The sequence below is a fragment of the Triticum urartu genome, chromosome 5A, assembly GCF_056163025.1.
Source record: "Triticum urartu cultivar PI428250 chromosome 5A, HENAU_Tu73, whole genome shotgun sequence".
Classification (NCBI taxonomy): Eukaryota; Viridiplantae; Streptophyta; class Magnoliopsida; order Poales; family Poaceae; genus Triticum; species Triticum urartu.
The window spans coordinates 164,455,831-164,472,294 of record NC_141877.1 but is presented as its reverse complement, the minus strand read 5'-3'; positions in this window follow the sequence as shown (position 1 = coordinate 164,472,294).

The window sequence follows — 16,464 nt, the reverse complement described above, 5'->3', positions numbered from 1 at the left end:
GACCTTCTGTGACAAACACGTATCATCACGGAAGTGTATTTTTTTGGTAGTGCGTATTGCAAGAGCAGATGCAGACGTTATGAACCTTTCACAAGCTCGGTATGATGACTACTTGATAGTTTCGTGCGCCATGCTTTACGGCTTAGAACCGGGACTTCCAAAACCATTTTGAACGCCATGGAGCATATAAGATGTTCCAAGAGCTGAAATTGGTATTTCAGACTCATGCCCGAGTCAAGAGGTGTGAGACCTCTGACAAGTACTTTGCCTACAAGATGGAGGAGAATAGCTCAACCAGTGAGCATGTCCTCAGAATGTCTGAGTACTACAATCGCTTGAATCAAGTGGGAGTTAATCTTCCAGATAATATAGTGATTGACAGAGTTCTCTAGTCACCATCACCAAGTTACTGGAACTTCGTGATGAACTATAATATGCAAGGGATGACGAAAACGATTCCCAAGCTCTTCGTGATCCTGAAATCGACGAAGGTAGAATTCAAGAAATAGCATCAAGTGTTGATGGTTAACAAGACCACTAGTTTCAAGAAAAAGGGGCAAAGGAAAAGAAAGGGAACTTCAAAGAATGGCAAGCAAGTTGCTACTCCCGTGAAGAAACCCAAAGCTAGACCTAAGCCTGAAACTGAGTGCTTCTACTGCAAAGGGAATGGTCATTGGAAGCAGAACTACCCCAAGTACTTAGCGGATAAGAAGGATGGCAAAGTGAACAAAGTTATATTTGATATACAGATTATTGATGTGTAATTTACTAGTGTTCATAATAGCCACTGGGTATATGATACTGGTTCAGTTGCTATGATTAGTAACTTGAAACATGAGTTACAAAATGAATAAAAACTAGTTGAGGGCAAGGTGACGATTTGTGTTGAAGTGATTCCAAGGTTGATAATATCACCATTGCACACTCCCTTTACCTTCGAGATTAGTGTTGAACCTAAAATAAATGTTATTTGGTGTTTGCGTTGAGCATAATATGATTGGATCATGTTTATTGCAATACGGTTATTAATTTAAGTCAAAGAATAATTGTTATTTTGTTTAAATGAATAAAACCTTCTATGGTCATACACTCAAGGTGAACAGTTTATTGAATCTCGACTGTAGTGATACACATATTCATAATATTGAAGCCAAAAGATGCAAGGTTAATAATGATAGTTGGCGTGGAATTGTCTTGGCAAATGTCCTAGTGTGAGGACTTAGTCGTGGAGCCATCGCAATGAGGTTAGCTTAAAGGGGTTAATCAGGACAAAGGACACGAGGAGTTTATACTAGTTAGGCCCCTTACGGTGAAGGTAAAAGCCTAATCCAGTTGTAGGTGGTATTGCTAGGGTTTCGATGAGCACGGAGCAAATACGCTCGTCCCCTTATATACACGGGTTGACGCCTTGTGGCCTACAGAGTTCTAGCCGGATTATACAACGTATCCGGCTCGGTGACCCTTCTTTCCTACCTTACAAAACAAGTATACATACATGGCGGTTTATACCCGTGGGCCTTAGGCCGCCTTAGGGTTTGTGCCCTCTACCAAGCCTATCTATGGACCGCCATATGCTCTTGGGCTTCATTGAGATGAATCGCCATAGGGATGACCCGGCCCCTGGGCGGGTCATACATAATAGTTATATCCCAAACAATAGTGCAGCTTATTTGTGGGACTATCATTTAGGTCATATTGGTGTAAAGTGCATGAAGAAACTCCATGTTGATGGGCTTTTGGAATCACTTGATGCTTGCGAACCATGCCTCATGGGCAATATGACTAAGACTCCATTCTCCGGAACAATGGATTGAGCAACAGACATATTAGAAATAATACATACTAATGTATGCGATCCAATGAGTGTTGACGATCGCGGTGGGTATCGTTATTTTCTGACCTTCACAGATGATTTGAGAAGATATGAGTATATCTACTTAATGAAACTCAAGTCTAAAACATTTGAAAAGTTCAAAGAATTTCATAGTGAAGTGGGGAATGATCGTAACAAGAAAATAAAGTTTCTACATCTGATCGCGGAGACGAAATATTTCAGTTACGAGTTTGGCCTTCAGTTGAAACAAATGTTGAATAGTTTCGCAACTCACGCCACTTGGAACACCACAGCGTAATGGTGTGTCCGAACGTCGTAACCGTATTTTATTAGATATTGTGCGATTTATGATGTCTCTTACTGATTTACCACTATCGTTTTGGAGTTATGCATTAGAGATAACTACATTCACGTTAAATAGGGCACCGTCTAAAAATCCATTGAGATGACACCGTATGAACTGTGGTTTAGCAAGAAACCTAAGTTGTCATTTCTTAAAGTTTGGGGTTGCGATACTTATGTGAAAAAGTTTTAGCCTGATAAGCTCAAACCCAAATCGGTGAATTGCGTCTTCATAGGATACCCAAAAGAAACTGTTGGGTACACCTTCTATCACATATCCGAAGGCAAGATCTTTGTTCCTAAGAGTGGATCCTTTCTAGAGAAGGAGTTTCTCTTGAAAGAAGTGTGTGGGAGGAAAGTAGAACTTGATGAGGTAATTGTACCTTCTCTCGAATTGGAAAGTAGTTCATCACTGAAATCAGTTCTAGTGATTCCTACACTAGTTAGTGAGCAAGCTAATAATGATGATCATGAAACTTCTGATCAAGTTACTACCGAACCTCGTAGGTCAACCAGAGTAAGATCCACACCAGAGTGGTACGGTAATCCTGTTCTGGAGGTCATATTACTTGACCATGACGAACCTACGAACTATGAGGAAGCAATGATGAGCCCAGATTCCGCAAAATGGCTTGAGGCCATGAAATCTGAGATGGGATCCATGTATGAGAACAAAGTGTGGACTTTGGTTGACTTGCCCGATGATCGGCAAGCCATAGAGAATAAATGGATCTTCAAGAAGAAGACTGACGATGACAGAAATATTACTGTCTACAAAGCTCGACTTGTTGCGAGAGGTTTTCGACAAGTTCAAGGAGTTGACTATGATGAGACCTTCTCACCCGTAGCGATGCTTAAGTCCGTCCGAATTATGTTAGCAATTGCCACATTTTATGAAATCTGGCAAATGGATGTCAAAACTGCATTCCTTAATGGATTTCTTAAAGAAGAGTTGTATATGATGCAACAAGAAGGTTTTGTCAATCCTAAAGGTGCTAACATAGTGTGCAAGCTCCAGCGATCCATCTATTGACTGGTGCAAGCATCATAAGGTGATCAAAGCATATGGTTTTAAACAGATTTTCGGTGAAGCCTGTATTTATAAGAAAGTGAGTGGGAGCACTACAGCCTTTCTGATAAGTATACGTAAATGACATATTGTTGATCGGAAATGATGTAGAATTTTCTAGAAAGAATAAAGGAGTGTTTGAAAGGAGTTTTTCAAAGAAAGACCTCGGTGAAGCTACTTTCATATTGAGCATCAAGATCTATAGAGATAGATTAAGATGCTTGATATATTTTTCAATGAGTACATACCTTGACAAGATTTTGAAGTAGTTCTTGCCTATATTGCAAGGTGTGAATTTGAGTAAAGACGCAAGACTAGACCACGGAATAAAATAGAAAGAGAATGAAAAGTCATTCCCTATGCTTCAGCCATAGGTTCTATAAAGTATGCTATGCTGTGTACCAGACCTATTGTGTACCTCACCAAGAGTTTGGCAAGAGGGTACAATAGTGATCCAGGAGTGGATCACTGGACATCGGTCAAAATTATCCTGAGTGGAATAAGGATATGTTTCTTGGTTATGGAGGTGGAAAAAAGTTCATCATAAAGAGTTACATCGATACAAGTTTTGACATTGATCTGGATGACTCTGAGTCTCAATCTGGATATATATTGAAAGTGGGAGGAATTAGCTAGAGTAGCTTCATGTAGAGCATTGTAGACATTTTTTTTGCAAAATACATATGGCTCTGAATGTGGCAGACCCGTTGACTAAATTTCTCTCACAAGAAAAACATGATCACTCTTTGGGTGTTAATCGCATAGCGATGTGAACTAGATTATTGACTCTAGAAAACCCTTTGGGTATTAGTCACATGGAGATGTGAACTAATCACATAAAAATGTGAACTAATCACATAAAAATGTGAACTATTGGTGTTAAATCACAGGACAATGTGAACTAGATTATTGACTCTAGTGCAAGTGGGAGACTGAAGGAAATATGCCCTAGAGGCAATAATAAAGCTGTTATTTATATTTCCTTATATCATGATAGATGTTTACTATTCATGCTAGAATTGTATTAACTGGAAACTTGATACATGTGTGAATACATAGACAAACAGAGTGTCACTAGTATGCCTCTACTTCACTAGCTCGTTAATCAAAGATGGTTAAGTTTCCTAACCATAGACATGAGTTGTCATTTGATGAATGGGATTACATCATTAGAGAATGACGTGATTGACTTGACCCATCCGTTAGCTTAGTACTATGATCGTTTAGTTTATTGCTATTGCTTTCTCCATAACTTATACATGTTCCTATGACTATGAGATTATGCAACTCTCAAATACCGGAGGAACACTTAGTGTGCTATCAAACGTCAGAACATAACTGGTTGACTATAAAGATGCTCTACAGGTGTCTCTGATGGTGTTTGTTGAGTTGGCATAGATCAAGATTAGGATTTGTCACTCTTTGTATCGGAGAGGTATCTCTGGGCCCTCTCGGTAATGCACATCGCTATAAGCCTTGCAAGCAATGTGAATAATGAGTTAGTTGCAGGATGATTAATTACGGAACGAGTAAAGAGACTTGCCGGTAACGAGATTGAACTAGGTATTGAGATACCGATGATCGAATCTCGGGCAAGTAGCATACCGATGACAAAGGGAACAACGCATGTTGTTATGCGTTTTGACCGATAAATATCTTCGTAGAACACTAGTAGAAAACGGAGCTTTAAAACCGGTTCGTAAGGGCCTTTAGTGCCGGTTCCATAACCGGCACTAATTGGTGGGCACTAAAGGCCCCCCCTTTAGTACCGGTTCGGCACGAACCGGCGCTAAAGTGCCACCACGTGGCGTGAGCTTGCGTTTTTTTGAATTTTTTTTTTGAAAATTTTGGAAATTTTTTTTGATTATTTTTTTATTTTTGGTTTTCCTGAATTATTTGGTGATTTAGTCTCTAATCACCTCTCTTAACTGCTCAAGTGTGGATCACTCATTCCAAATCATCTAACTTCCCGACCGGTCACCCATCCCTCTCACTACTCCAGCCCGAGCGTGCTTAACTTTCGGGTTCTATTGTCCTTCGTTTCCAAGTCTGCACTTGTTGTTTTCCTGACAATAGTAAGATGTCAATCCTATTAACCCTCAGGAGTTTAGCTTGAGCATGAAGTCACACATTTCACTGTTTGAGTTTGAAACTATTATTCTAAAAATCACTAATTATTTAGTAACACTAATATTTCTTGAATAAGTTTGACCATAGTTTGACCAGATTTGACCAAAATTAAAAAAATTGAAATAATTATTTAGTAACACTAATATTCTTGAATAATTATTTAGTAACACTAATACTTCTTGAATAAGTAGTTTGACCAGATTTAACAATTTTTTTTAAAAAAACTTAAATTTGACCATATCTTTTTTTCCTTTTGGAATTTGAGGATTCTAAAAAATTGCAAACCGGCCATAGGCCGTCTCCATCGGATGCGGATTTTCGTGCTGAATTTTTTGATATATTATACGTTTTTTTTCGACATCGTATGCAAAAGTTATAGCCGTTTTACATTTTCCCTACACTTTTTGCAAAACATGTCCAAATTTAAGTTTTCAAATTTTCCTAACGTGTAGATGTAGTAATATAACTACCTCTCGAAGGATTTTATTTTTTGAAGTTTTTATCATTTTCTTTTGATTTTTTCAAAACTGAAATGGCGATACACGCGGGGGGGGGGGGGGGGGTAGAGTTTGAAAATTGCCCTACAGTAACGGTTTGTGTCTTCAACCGGGACTATAGGTTAAGACTCTGTAGTGCCGATTGGTGACACAAACCAGTCCTATAGGTTAGACCTTAAGTACCGGTTTGTGTCACAAACCGTCACTAAAGGGGCTCGTGGGGCCCTGGCCTGACGCCAGCCTGCCACCACCCCTTTAGAACCGGTTCGTGGCACGAACCGGTACTAAAGGTTCATTATGAACCGGCACTAATGCATATTCATTCGAACCGGCACTATTGATCACATTAGTGCCGGTTTTTTTACAAACCGGCACTAATGTGCTTCACGTTTGACCCTTTTTCTACTAGTGGAATATGTAGGAACCAATATGAGCATCCAGGTTCCGCTATTGGTTATTGACTGGAGATGAGTCTCGGTCATGTCTACATAGTTCTCGAACACGTAGGGTCCGCACGCTTAACGTTCGATGACGATCGGTATTATGAGTTTACGTGTTTTGATGTACCGAAAGGTAGTTTCGAGTCCCGAATGTGATCACGGACATGACGAGGAGTCTCGAAATGGTCGAGACATAAAGATCGATATATTGGAAGACTATGTTTGGACATCGGAATGGTTCCGGATGAGTTCGGGCATTTACCGGAGTACCGGGGGGGTTACCGGAACCCCCCGCGGAGTCAATGGGCCTTATTGGGCCTTAGTGGGAGAGAGGAGGAAGCGGCCAAGGTGGAGGGCACGCCCACCCAAGCCCAATCCGAATTGGATGGGCGTCCAACCCCCCTTTCCTTCCCTCTCTCTCCCCCTTCCTTCCTCTCCTACTCCAACTAGGGAAGGGGGAATCCTACTCCCACCGAGAGTAGGACTCCCCCCTTGAGGGCACCATGAGAAGGCCGGCCCTCCCCTCCCCCACTCCTTTATATATGGGGGAGGGGGCACCCCATAGACACACAAGTTGATTGTTTAGCTATGTGTGGTGCCCCCCTCCACATATTTCCACCTCGGTCATATCGTTGTAGTGCTTAGGCGAAGCCCTGCGTCGGTAAATTCATCATCACCGTCATCATGACGTCGTGCTAACAAAGCTCTCCCCCGACACTCATCTGGATCTAGAGTTCATGCAACGTCACCGAGTTGAACGTGTGCAGACCACGGAGGTCCCGTACCTTCAGTGCTAGGATCAATCGAATTGTGAAGATGTACGACTACATCAACCGCGTTGTCATAACGCTTCCGCTTACGGTCTATGAGGGTACGTAGACAACTCTCTCCCCTCTCCTTTCTTTCCATCTCCTAGATGGATCTTGCATGTGCGTAGGATATTTTTTTGAAATTACTGCATTCACTAACATCAATCATCGGGTGTAGACCTCCACGAGCATCCAGCTGCCGCCGCCGTCGACGAGCACCATCCAAGACGTGTTCATGCCAACCCAGTACATACCGTTAATGTAGTTTAGGGTGACGGGGATCGGATCGCAGTCAAGAGGGTTGATGCTCGCCACCCTACGATCGTATGCTGCATGACACGCCGTTTCTGAAGATCAGGCAACATTAGCAAGCAAGGAGCTAGCTTAAAAAGCTCCGACCTGAGGGCTTTGAGCAAACGGTACTGCCCTGACGAGCACGCGGGGAGCGGCATGGTACTGAGATTGTCCACACGTGAAACAATGAGCTTGATTACCTATGTGGGGAGCGAATTCCAACCACTCTTTCGGCAGACGCTGCTTGGTTCTGCCTTAGCGAGGATGGAATATTGGATGATTATGTGCGGACAAGGATGGAGAAGGGAATATGTGCTGTGGGAAGTGAACAGGTGATGATGACTACAGCACGCCGCTTGACATACATGACACATACTAGCAGCATAGGGTCATGTCGGTGCCAGACAACTTGCTTGAGTGATCACAGCACTGGTACTCCCTACAGTACCTACTACTATGCCCTAACTTGCTTGAGTAGAGTAGTAGTGGCATAGAAATTTGCTCTACTACTAGCACAGGAGGATTAGTATATTCTAATCTAAAATAGTTACAAACTTCAATGCCGAGCGTGGAACAACTACGAACCGCCATCGGTGCTAACTCCAATCCCCAGCAAACCTTCGCTGGCAAACATGGCAGTTGCAAATGCCCGCAACACAGTTACAGTACATGTGTAAGGGTGAAGGTTTTGTCAAATACTATGGCTTAAATAAGGCCACCATCGGATGGAAATCTGACGGTTACGTGGGATTCGCCAGTATTGAGCTCGTGGCAAACAATTGCTAGATATCATTACTAAAAAAGGTTAAAACACCCGGGGCTATAACTTGCACCGGTTGACCACTAACAATGATACAAACATAGTTGTAAAATTTTTAAAGACCGTGTCACTACAAGAGATTAGGCCTACTGTGACGAGCCAACAAATGTCATCGAACAGCTAATAACGTCACAAATTACACCTGAGTGACGTTGTATGGGTGTCACAAGCATCGTCACGGAATCCCCGTCATAGATTACTCCTGGTGACGGCGCATGCAAAACAATGTCACTGAAAATGGGACCTTCGGTGACGTTTTTGAGAACGTCAATAACTTGCTATTTCCATGACGATGGATTAATGTCACAAGTTAGGAGCAAAGATGCCATATTATACAATATTTAATGATGGAGCAACGTCACTCACTTTATGCCATGTTAACACCCGCACAGATTACCCCACTACTAGCATCACTACTTTCATTATGGATGAAGATGACATCATCAAAATATCTTTACTATATTTTGAATAATTTGCAATGAATTATAGTTCCACTATATTGAAAATGCATATCAAAGTATTTAATTCACATCACGTCACATTATATAAATAAGTTATGAGCCAAATCACATTATAAATTGAAACGGGAGACAAATCATATTATATATTTAATCTCTTAGCCAAATCATCCTCTAAATAGAAATGACAATAATAAATAACATTGACTCAAGTTTGACACGACAATAGACAAGATGATGGATTCTTAATGAGTTGCTCGAGCCCTTAAGAGAAAAACCACTATCATGTTTCTTCTTTTCCCAGGCTGCATTCTTCTCTTGTTGGCTCTTCTTCACAGCTTCCAATTCTTTTTGATGCTTCCTTTCAATTTCTACAAATGCTCTCATGTGCTTCAAGTCTCACGGCTAGCGACCCCCGATGCCTATAAATTGAGGAAACACAACATCGTGTTGCATCTTAATGAGATGAAAACATAAGATAAAAACATATACGAGTACCACTAAGAAGCATACAATCTATCAAATTATGAATCTGAGTACATTATTAACTACATTTGTGGGTATGCAGATGGCCAATAAAATGGTATAGGGTGTGTCTAGGGCATATCTAGATGTTCTCTAGTTATTGCACATCTAAGTGGGTGAATCAAGCATAAAGAGAAAAAGAAAAAAGAGAAAGAAAATATTCACATGAATCTCAATGTAAGATCAATGACATATGACTTAGATGTGCAATAATATCTAGATGTGCTTTAGCAAAACTGAATGGTATATTAGTTTGGCAAAACAAGAAGACACAAACTTGTATAAAAAGTTGTCAGTCAAAATAATTTACATGGACCCTTGCTGCACTTTTAACTAGCATGTGAATGACTAGTGAGTCCACTAGGGCGGCATATGGCAATGAATTGTAGTAATCTGCTAAACATATTTCGTAATTAGTTGCATAAGTATAATTGTTTGACGCTTTGGTTACTACAAAAGTTTAGATCGGTACATCACTAAAAACATATCAGTAATGTACTAAAAAACTATAGACCAAAACACCAAAATGTTTCTTTAGTAAGGAGTGACATCCATTCATCCATTCGAATAATGCAATATCTAGAGCTCATCACCCAACCACTACAGGCCACCTTTTTCCTATTAACTGTGTGTTTTCTCATTCTGAAATGATTCAGACATGCTATGAATTTGGCCGTTCATCATCTCATGTACAACTAAGTGCCATAAGCAACTAGTACCAGTACTGTCTACACTATTTTAGTCAGTTGTGTGCTTACTCACCTTCTCCAGCAACTATAGCTAATTGTGTACTTGCATTGTAGTTGTAGGATGCTTCCTCAATCTAAATATAACAATAGAATTACAAGTTATGCACAGAGGAAGGGCACGGTGAGATTAAATGTTAGGCATATACAACCACATAAGAAATTGTCAAGTACTGGACTGTAAGAAAACAGAAAGTGGAGAAGCAACAAGCAAGTAGTAAAAAGATTAAGCTTCAAACTTTACCAACATAGCAAGGTCGATAAGATTATCTTGATATTGCAAACCCAGTCCTGTTACGTACAGTAAGTAGTCGATTAACGTGCCTGTGTTATAGGGGAAACAAGAGAAGCAATATACTGACAAGTGTTCACATGGAGAAAATATATTACAGAATAACATAATCATTTTCTCTTTCACCGAGCGGTATTAGCATCTGAATGGACCTTTTAGTATATATATTTTTCAGCATCTAGCTACTATGGTATGTCCCATGATACGAGCCCTCGACATATCTTTACCTTGTTAACTATTATCACAGAATATTGACTTCTTGTGCATAGTTACTGATATAAGGTTGTTCCTAATACAACTTCACTGTTAATACTCTGAACGTAGAGTCTAGTCACAGATTAGTTGTTCTTGAGCATGCTGGAGATTGCATAATCTTGCAGCTTAAAGGGGAAACTTGAGTTGAAATCATTCATTGTAGAAACTTAGAGACAGTCAACAACATATAAGTATAAACCATACCTTAGATAAGAACAAGGACATTGATCTTACTCCTGATCTAAATGAACTACAACTAGGAAAAGGAGATTTCAAATAGGTGGTTAGAAGAATCAAATTCCAGATCACAAATCTTACATCAGGAAATTATGGAAGAAAAAGGAAGCAGTGAAATATTACCTACGAGTAGTTGGAAGGGGAACCGATCTAATGGTGCGGTAGCCGAGTTCCTTGTAGAGTTTCCGACCCATCCCCTAGCCTATCTGCATCATCGGCTTGCCTCTCCCAAACTTGGTGTCTCCCACCGCCGCCATCTTGTTGGTCGGTGGACGAAACCAATCTTCTAAATCACCATATACATCTAGTAGTGGGTGATGGAGGGGTGGTGAGGCAGCGTCCAGATCTTGGTGAGGAACGAGGTGAGAAACGAAGCTGGTGAAGGCGCCAGAGATGGAGTGGGTGATGGTCGACAAGCCATCGACGGTGGAGGCAGCATGGAGTTCGGACCAGGCAGCAAATGGGGCAGGTCGGCGTCGGTGTAGTGGTGGCTGGGGACGGGGAAGCGGACAGAGAGGGTGGGGCGGCGGACTAGAGGGCGGCGGCGGGGAGGGAATTCGGGTGGCGCGGCTGGCGGCGAGTGATTTGGAGACGCCACTACTAGGAAAAGGCCTACTAATGGCGCACCAGTTTTGCCTACTAATGGCGCACCACTGGTGCGCCATTAGTATCATGCCACTAGTATTTATTACTAATGGCGCACCACTGGTGCGCCATTAGTATCTGGTATACTAATGGCGCACCACCTAGTGCGCCATTAGTATATAACACCATGCACCATTAGTATGCCTCCCATGGCCATATTTAACCATGTGCTTTGGCACACTAATGGCGCACTCCGGATGGATGCGCCATTAGTCTACTTGGCATATTAATGGCGCACTTTGTAGTGATGCGCCATTAGTATGAATATTAGGTTTTTTTACTTTTCTGATTTTTGCACAGGTTACAAAATATATTATTTGACAGAATATAGACAGTAGCACACAGCAACAGCAGATTCATCGAATACAATAGAAGATTAGTCTCCGAATACAATTCATCATATTAGTCTCCGAATTCAAAAGACTGAACAAAGATAAAACATTACAAGTCTCGAGACCGCGAGTATCGAGTTTGTCGGAAGTAATACTAATCCTAACAAGTCCTACTAATCATCATCATACAACTTCTACTCGTTATTCATAACAAGTCATACGATCATCATATTGATAGTCATACCAACCCTACTTAATTGTTCTTAGCACATGATCATCAGTATTAGGCAGGACCTAAATACCCTATTTAAGCTAAAATAGCATAAAACAATATAGACCCTGACTCTCTATTATGGAGAATGGAGAACATCATGTCTCCAATTCTTGCACTTCGCTTCCTTTTGCTTCCAAGAAGCTCCTTATGACTATCCATACATTTTTTCCATCCTTTGATTTTCATGTCTCCACTTCTTTTAGAAATCTTGTATGGACAGTTGAGATTCGTAGGATGACCTGGCTGTATGTTCAAAACATTAAGACTACCTTTCTGATACATCATATGAGGCACACAATTCTCTGGGATTATCTTTTGAAAAACATAGTAATAACTTCATAGTTAGCAATGATGTACTAGTTTTAGAAATATGCAAAAGATGCACGGATGTCGTAATAGTAAAAATCTTACCAGGGTATCTCCATAGTAGTTACCGTAGTTGAACACATGCACTAGTGGCATGTATTTATCATAATGTTGAGGAGTTTGATTGTGGATATTGTAATTCTCAATGTCAGTACAAAATCCGACCAGATGATTTTTCTCCTTGTAAGTTGTTAATTTGGAGCCATCGGTGTAGTGGGTTTTGTCTACCATCTCCCGCACATTCTTTGAACAATAAAAATAAGCTGTCAATGGAAATAAGCTGTCAACTATTTTGAAATAAACAATATAAATTAGCTAATAACTATGTTTGAGAAACTCACACAGCGGTAGAACTGGAGGCGAATCAACAAGGACCCAAATGTCCATATTGTCTTGGTTGATGTCAGGATTACCAAGATCCATGGTGATAAGCATACCCTCATCAAAACCATACGTCCTGCAAAATGCTTCCCAATTTTTGCAACCAAAATGGGTTACGCTCTTAGAATTATATAGATTTACTTCAAAGTCCACATCATGATGAGTCCTTAGGTGAATCTTCTTTGTTTCAGAAATTTCATGGTCTTCAAAATCTATCCTCTCCAAGACATAGCGTCTTGCATGGCATGGGATAAGCTATACTCGAATTGTAAAAGATGAAAATTACACGTTGAAATAGTTGAAGTCATGCTTAATTATGAAAATAACACTTGTCGTCGTTGTCTACCGTTTCAACTTCGAAGGTCTCCTCAAGCTTAATGCTGAAGCGCCGATCATCGTCCAGGTGAGGCATGTCGCACAGACCTTGATTGTCGTGGCACCAGTCGCACTCCCTCGGGAGACTTTCGTTGTCCGATGATGATGATGACATATCCTACGTTCATAATTCAAAACTACATCATTTAGGGTTTGTCGACACCGAGGCATCCTAAAAGCTAAGCTTTTATCATTTAGGGTTTGTCGACGCTGAGGCACCCTAAAAGCCTAAGCTTTCATCATTTAGGTTCTTATCGACACCGAGGCACCCTAAAAGCCAAGGTTTTATCATTTAGGGTTTGTCGATGTCGAGGCATCCTAAAAGCTAAGCTTTTATCATTTAGGGTTTGTTGACGCCGAGGCACCCTAAAAGCCTAAGCGTACATCATTTAGGTTCTCATCGACACCGAGGCACCCTATAGAAGCCAAATTAAGTTTTCATCATTTAGGGTTTATCGATGCCGAGGCACCCTAGGTTGGGCCTAATCACTTGGCACTAATCACTTGGCTCTATTTCCACCTATGTTGGGTTTATCATCTAGGGTTTATCGACGCTAAGGAGAATTCTAAGTTGGGCCTAATCACTTGGCTCTATTGCCACCTATGGTTTAATGCAGCAAGAATGGCGGGGCAGTTGATCCTACTTAACTAAGTACTACGATACCCCGGCCAATGCATTAGTCGCAAGTACCCCATATGTCCTATTTTTAGCAAAGTCATGCTAAAATTCACGAAAAATTTCAGCATGACCTTTGCTGAAAATAGGACATATGGAGTACCCGAATTTGCCGGAATGGAAGTTAATCGACATTCCGGCAAACTCAAGGGCCTCTCGGGGTACCTGCAAATTCATCATGACACAATGGTCGGAGACAAAACCTAGCCACAGACCATATGGTCCTCTGCTTTCATATGGAAAAAAATCAGCTCAACTTATGTGAGCTTCCATTCCAGATATAATAGGTCACCAAACAAAAAATCATCCAGATATAATGGTACAGCAAAGAAACAGCTTAATCCATGCCTCAGCTTATGAACAGTCATTACTTCAAATACAGAAGAAGGAACAATTTATTTGTGACATAGTTACAAATGATGACAGAATAAAGCAACACCCTGCACTAGCCTAAAAACAAGTGAAGTTTCACCCATATAAGAACAACTTTATAAAATCAGAGAAGTTGCTAAATTTTTTGTATCCTTCATATACACCGGAGTACAATGCTTTATAATGTTCCATCATCATTACAGAAAATTGACAATTGTCCATAACAGTTAACTGAAATTTTTGCCTCATAGCTTGGGTGGGTTAAGTACTAGGAGACTTTGTAATGTGCAGTACAGGTGCAGTAATAGGCTTCTGAGTTAAGAAAACATTTCTGTTTGATTTTGAAACCACACACTTACTTTCAACTACAAACAAAACTGACTTGCTGTTACTGAAACTCATTGTGGAAGTAACTACTAGCAGCATGTCATTATCCTGGCAGTCCACTATATATTTTTATGACAAAATACATCATTATCAGGGAACATTATGGCCATTTTCTTACATGATGCTAACTGTACCTAACTGATTTTTTTGACAGTAGCTCAAGTTTTTGACAGTAGCTCCTAACTGTACCTAACTGAATTTTTTGACAGTAGCTCAAGTTTTTGACAGTAGCTCAAGTTTTTGACAGTAGCTCCTAACTGAATTTTCTGCTTAAAGGGAAGGCTGACTTAAGTGGCAAGATGATACAATTTGCGTAACATAACAATATATGCATCTTAATATAACACCATCTCCTAACAGAAATAGTATCCAGATCTACTAGGGGGCAAAGTAGAACTGATATTCTTTTGCTGACCTCTAGTACAAGGTATAGAAGAGGAGGAAAGAGAAGAAATAGTGACATTTCTCTTAGCAGGAGGCTTTTTCTTTCTTCTAGAAACTACAGTAAATTTCTCCTCCTCTTCCACTATAGTATCATGCCAACTTAGACACAGGGAGGCGACATTTCCATTCAAGTCATGAATATCTAAACAATGTTCAGTTTTCTTACTAATTTGTTCCCTGGGTAATTCCAATTCCTTGAGAACATGAATAAAATCAAAATTATCCAGAGGTATATCAACACCCATCATTGATGCGCTAAACATAATCTCCTTAGCTACTTAATTCCCCAACCCTAGCTACTTAATTCTCCAACCCCTTTTCTTGTCCAAAATTCTCCAACCCCTAACCGTAGAACACATCAGAAGGAAATCAAGAGGGGGAAGAGGGGGAAGCGGCTCGGGTGATCACTGGGGAGGTCGAGGGTGACTCGGGGTAGCCGGAGCTAGTCGAGGCGGCGCGAATTCGGCGTCGAGCGGTGGCGATGGTGGCCGAGGCGGAGGAAATCGGCGGGTGTCTGAGGGCGTCCGAGCTCGTCCTGGTCCTCGTAGTCGAAGAGGAAGACAACGGCGGTCCTCCTGGGCAGGCCGCGCGGTGTTGGACGGCGACCACGAGGTTGACGCAGGCGGGGCCGCGGGGGGAGGGGGCGCTTGGGCGGGAGGACATCGAGGGCGCGGGCGCGGGTAGAGGGGGGACGGCGAGGGAGGTGGCGCTCGGCTCGAGGAGGCGCGGGGGCGGCGACGGAGACGGAGGCGCGGGGGCGGCGGCGAAGACGGAGGGGCGGGGGCGGCGGCAGCGTGGGTCGGGGTAGCGGGGGGAATTAGCTAGGGGGGCGAGGGAGAGGGACGAAGGGGATCTGGCGAGAGGGAGGGAATTAGCTAGGGGGGAATCTTACTAATGGCGCACCCGCGGTCGGTGCGCCATTAGTAATCTTTTTTTACATAGCAATGGTGCACCAGGCAGAGGTGCGCCATTAGTAATCTTTTTTTTACATAGCAATGGCGCACCAGGCAGAGGTGCACCATTAGTAATCTTTTTTTATATATAGCAATGGCGCACCAGCCAGAGGTGCGCCATAAGTAATTTTTTTGTTGCATGTAATAATTTTTTAGAAAATGAATATGAATATGAAACAGTAATATTTTTTTATAAAAACAGTAATAATTGTTGTTTAACAACAATTGTAGTCTACTCTTTTTTATTATTATTTTTTTAAAAATGAAGAGGGGAGAGGAGGCGGAGCTCACCGGGGAGCGGGGGAGGGTGCGGGGGGTGCTCGTCGGCGGTGGTGGAGCGGGGGAGGGTGCGGGGGGTCGTCGGCGGCGGTGGTGGAGCGGGGGAGGGTGCGGTGGGTCGGCGGCGGCGATGGAGCTAGCGGGGGAGGGAGCGGGTGGGATCGAGATCGAGATGGAGGGGGAATCGAGATCGAGATGGAGGGGGATCGAGATCAAGTGTCCTCATGAATAT